This window comes from Vidua chalybeata, chromosome 1 (assembly GCF_026979565.1).
Source record: "Vidua chalybeata isolate OUT-0048 chromosome 1, bVidCha1 merged haplotype, whole genome shotgun sequence".
Classification (NCBI taxonomy): domain Eukaryota; kingdom Metazoa; phylum Chordata; class Aves; order Passeriformes; family Viduidae; genus Vidua; species Vidua chalybeata.
This window is the reverse complement of record NC_071530.1, coordinates 25,257,018-25,262,247: the sequence shown is the minus strand read 5'-3', so window position 1 is coordinate 25,262,247 and position 5,230 is coordinate 25,257,018. Positions and strand designations below refer to the sequence as shown.

The 5,230-nt window shown below is 41.9% G+C and overlaps 1 long non-coding RNA gene across 1 annotated transcript; it reads right to left on the bottom strand.

Annotated features, from left to right (window-relative positions):
* Nucleotides 1–690: 690 nt before the first annotated feature.
* Nucleotides 691–3,460, bottom strand: LOC128796477 (uncharacterized). The gene is made up of 4 exons (XR_008433823.1): nucleotides 3,317–3,460; nucleotides 2,972–3,192; nucleotides 1,969–2,086; nucleotides 691–1,674 (listed from the first exon to the last, which is right to left on the bottom strand). It is a non-coding gene; the product is annotated as an uncharacterized LOC128796477 (long non-coding RNA).
* Between the last annotated feature and the right edge of the window lie 1,770 nt (nucleotides 3,461–5,230).

Genomic DNA, 5,230 nt, shown 5'->3' with positions numbered 1-5,230 from the left:
AATATGTCCAAACCCAGGACAAGCCATCCTGCACCATGAGCTACCGACATTGCATTAATGCTGCAGGAATGATGCAACTCAAACTGGAGTCTAAAGTAATGTGACGGTTTTCTGTCAATGAAAGGCCATTGAAAATGTTTCATATTCTAAAGTGAGACAGGTAAACTCTCAGCTGATGTCACCAAAGTTTAGCTAAAGATGCTTGGTTTCCCAATGCCTGTAAAGACCTGCTGGTGTCACATGACCTTGAAACTGCACTGCAGCCTTAAATTTGTGGCACTCAGTCCTTCTCATGTGTCAGCTGTGGGGACCTTGCAGAGGAGTACGAACCCCAGTCTGCTCAAGAAATACAAGGTGCTGCAGCATACCTATTTTGTTCTATGTAATTATACCATTAGCCTCTTAACTATGTCTAATGCAACGTACAAAAAAACTTCAAGATTTGCTTTTTAATTTTTTGGAATTACACTGATTACTTTCCTTGAAATGAAACTCATTTTGCGATAGGGTGAGTTCTATATTTTCCACAGATTTGGTAGCTGGTGGAAAATTATTTTCTTCCAGTGACGTGAAGAACAGAAACATGCTTCCTAAGGATGGGGTGTAAGATACTTAACTTCAAAAGCCAAGCTGAGGGAATTAACTAAGATTTTTGTGATTGGTATATATTGTTCTTTGTTTGAGACTCTGAAAGAGAAAGTCATACCTACCTCTTCTTCTCTACAGAGTTAATGCTTTCACAGGAGTGTTTCATGCCAAGCATGTGTGTAGGTGTGGATATTCTACTGGAAGGTTTAGAGCAGAAATTCTGTAGCAATCACACTGATCTTGCAGAGCAACAGCTGCCTTTCAGATTTGTTTCTTTCTCTTGTTCCACTGGGAAATACTTTCTCTTGTAATTATTGTAACTTATTTGTATCTCATTGTGCATAAGACTTAGAGACAAATGTTTTTATCAGCTTCTTGAGCGAAAGAAATGCAGCCAGTGCCATTGGATCATTTGCCTCATTACAACTCCATCTCTTATCACCCCTCCCAAAAAAATTTGGTTTGCTGCTGGCCAGTCTGAGAAACACAGCTTTGATCTGTGATTTCTCAATGTGTGCAGAATGAATGGCTAAGTACTTATAGGTTACAAAATGGAGGTTAGGGATAAAATCCAAGTTAGCACACTATGGAGCTTAATTATTGTTCAGGTGATATTCTCCTGAGATGCTTTAGATGCTCTGGAGAGCTTACACTGGGTTTGAGCTCTAAATCTTCTCAGGTTGAGGAAGATCTGGTGTTTAGGTCTTTCCTGAGAGAATGCTAGGCTGATGCTATCAGCATTTCCTTTTCCTTCCTTGTCATCAAAAAGAGACATGTGTGCACCATCCAAGTCACTGCCTCCTTTCTGAATCATGCACCGGTACAGGAGGGTGAGCTGCTGCCTTGAAGAAGGACACGGCTTTACAGTGCTTCTGTCTTTGGCAGCTTCAACTGACCACACTGAAGCCTCTCTCTGCTGTGAATTTGACCATTGGAGTCTGACTGCAGTCACACCTGCAGCCAGCTGCTTGGTTTTTCAGTGGAGCAGGACAAGCTTTCATGATGTCATTGTTGCTCTTTGGATTAAGCCTCAAGAGACTTCAGTTTCCAGGACTGAAGCTGCAATCTGTCGTTCATGCCCAGCTTCTAGGTGTGTAAAAAACAAGAAGGAAGGACATACTGAGCCTCCCCAAATCCTCATGTTGGTATGTCCTTTTTCATCACTGAATATCAAAGTATTCAAAGTTAATCCTGCAACTCTTCCTGCAGGACAAACAAGTCTCTGAGTCAATTGCATACACAGAAAATAACTTCTTCCCCTCCAAAATAGGGAGGTGCTTTATTACAGAAACTCTGCTAAACACACACACTTCCAGCAACCCACTGAAATCAGAGAACAATGACAGGGACTATATTTATGAGGTTTTTTTCCCCTCTTACCTCTTTGGCAAAAGGAGAGTGGGCGGAGACAGACACTTTGGCTCCACATTCACCTAAAAGCCCTTTCAAATGCCCGGCGTGTTGAGCAACACGGAGGCAGCAGTTTCTATCTTCATTTCTGTGTGTTGACAGGGAGAGAGGAGAATTTTAACTGGATCAGCTTGTTTCCTGTGGTGAGGCACAGTTTGCATGGGTGTAGCAGTAGTGAGGTGGACGCATAGCCACGAATGACGGCTGCTGCAACACAGGGAAACAGCAGCAAACTCGGCCATATTTTCATGTGGATGAGCTGATAGCTATTGCTCCAAATCCCAAACTGAATCCAAACCTGAGGCCACCGCATTAAAGTAGTGTGAAGCTCCTGGTCTGGCTCACACCATCCTGTGATGCACAAGAGATCACCTGCACGAGTGGAAAGGTATTGGATCTCCAAAGACTTTCCAAGGAAGGAAAAGGACTGTTTGGTGAGATTCCAGCCCAAACTACTTCCATACAGGGCCTGTCAACTAGGTCTGTACCATGATGTCCTGCTGATCTCTGATTTTTGCACCATTTCTCCACTAAAGAATACCAGTATTATTTTTCCTACTTGGACTGCACAGAGCCTTGTAGTGTCCTGCCCCTGTGAAAAAAAGGTCCAAGCCCAGCAAGCGGAGCTGGTCTAGGAGGAATAGAAGAAAAACTGGCCCTGACTGGAAGCCTGGAGCATATGCTTGCTTCTAAGACCAATTTGCCAAGACTGAAAGGTTCTGGAGGCAAAGGGATTATACCAGACATGAACCTGTCCTGCTGTGTTTTGTAAAAAAATTGGGTGTGTAGAGTACAGCTGCCTTCAGGCATGTTCAGCCTGCAAAACCTGTTAATCTTGGTAGAAAATAGGATTTACTGCCCTCAAATGCACCACAAGAGCTTTGCTCCCATTCAGGGTAGTATTTGTGTTATTGAAAATAATTTCTAGAATTACTTTAAAAGGCTTATAAACGGAAAGAAATGCTTTTCCTACCTCAGAAAACATTGAAGAGAATCTTGACCAATTTAAATACACCAACATGCATCCTCACATGGACACTGAAATATTGCTGGTATTTACGACAATTTAATTTTTCCTTAATGACTTTCTCCATCCCTTTTAATGATGCACAAACAGAACCAACAGCAAAAGTTCATGCTTCTGCTTTATGATCATATTAAACTTCTCTATTCCAATCAATGGTAGATATACATCTGTAGATGAAAAGCAACCTTTGAGCTTTAAATAATCTTTCCATCTCTTGTATGACAATTCAGTTATTTGCATTTTGTTCAGTCAGACATATCACATAATGTCCAAGATGTAATTTTTATGTACCTCATCAAAGTCTGAATATCTGTCAAACTCTTCCAGCGAAGAACTACTATTTCTTGGAAAATGCTGTGAAAGTGGATAAAACCCCAGATATGAATATCTGACCAGTTAGGCTTTAGCTTGCTTGGTCCCCAGCTCCCACATGAGGTTGCTTTTTGATGCTTCATGTTTGGTTCTATGGCTGTGAGGTCATCAAGTGCACTTCCTGCAGTGACTCATGGATCCATTTGGACTGGAGGGGAGGAGGTGAAAGGGGAGAAGGGACGTGTGTGTGCGTGGGTACGCGCACAGCGCAATCCGAGGCACGCAGTGCAGGGGCTGAAGCAAGGCAGGCAGGCTCTGCTGCGTGGTGCCCGAGGAGGGAAGGCTGCCTGCCGCAGGTGCTCTGGGGAGACATTGCCAAAATGGCCACGACAGCCGGTACCACACATTGGTCACTAGGTTAGATGCTTAGGGTTATATGCTACAAACACCCCTTGTCCCAAGAGCTCTTGAAAAAGTAATACCAGCAAGGTCAGACACAGGCATAAGCAACTCCAGGTGGTTATTTTGGGTCCTACGCTTCTGGTATCCTCAGGAGCCTGTGTCCTCTGTGCCTTGCATCCCTCCTGGCAAGCTGCATCTCAGTAGCTGCTTTGCAAAAACTGCTGCCTCCCTCAGCACACTGACAGAAACCAGTACCTTTGATATGCAGGGATGGAGGTTACCACGGACCAGACAGCACAAAGCTGTCTTCACCTTGAGTCACTCCATGCACTCCATCTTGACTGGGAATAAACCTTTCAGGGAAAGATCTTGGGCAGAAGGCTTGGAAGTGAAATCTTAACTGGGAGAGCTGGGATTCTAAACAGAGAATTTGGTGTTGTGGAAGGGGCTGGAGATATGAGTTTTACAAACTTTTAGAGGAATTTAAGATTCTACTTCTAAATATATTAGTTCACTAAAAAGGAAAACAAGGACCAGATTCTGATCTCAACAATGTCATTGTAAATATGGACAACAGCACTGATTTCAGCTAATTCTAGAAGTGACGATCTTGCATTAAAACTAATGGTAAAACTACTTGTGATTCAGTGGAACTGAGAAATCCCCTCACCAAGACCCAAGTGCAATGCTCTTTCAAATGCCAGCATGTCAGATGCCAGAAACACAGCTGTGTCCTTGTCTACATCCCAGTCAATAATTTCATTATGCCCTACAGTTGCAGCTAAATCTAGCATATGCTTTGAAGTGAGGTTGTGCTCTTGCAATTATTTGAATAGTTGTGAAAAATAAATCAATTCAGCTCATTCTCATATGCCAGTTGGCACACAGGACAAGAGGACTGGAAAGATAATTCCAGGGTCACAGATTTTAACTGTGCATGGTTGTGGGCACCAAGTCAAGTTCCTTAATGAAAGGGGAGCATCAAAGTGATACATAGCATCTGAGATAAATTCTCACCAGGGACTTGTAAAATGTCATTAATACATCCTTGTCTCCTTTAGCCACTAGTTCATATGGCATCTGCAAACACAGGTAGAAAACAAATCAGATCATTGATTTGTAGTCACCTTGCAATTTACTGTGAAATTAAGTGTAAACTGTATATAGATATTTTGGGTAAATCTGCTGCATTTGAGAATATTTAGCTTTTTGTTAACATTTCTATTTCAAAAGTACTCATAAGATGGGTAGATGAAATCTTGTTACTTAAATTACAATGCACTGAACAATAACATATCTCTATTATCATTCTGATATTAAACCTTGATCATATTTAGCATTTTAAATGGTCAAATAACAATTATTAAATCAATAAAGCTTCTTGAGCAATCTATAGTCAGCAAAGCTAGTGACACCAAGAATAACCTAAGAACGTGAGATGAAATGTGTGTCCATAAACAGCCATGCTGAAACCTTGGCTTAGTTAGCATT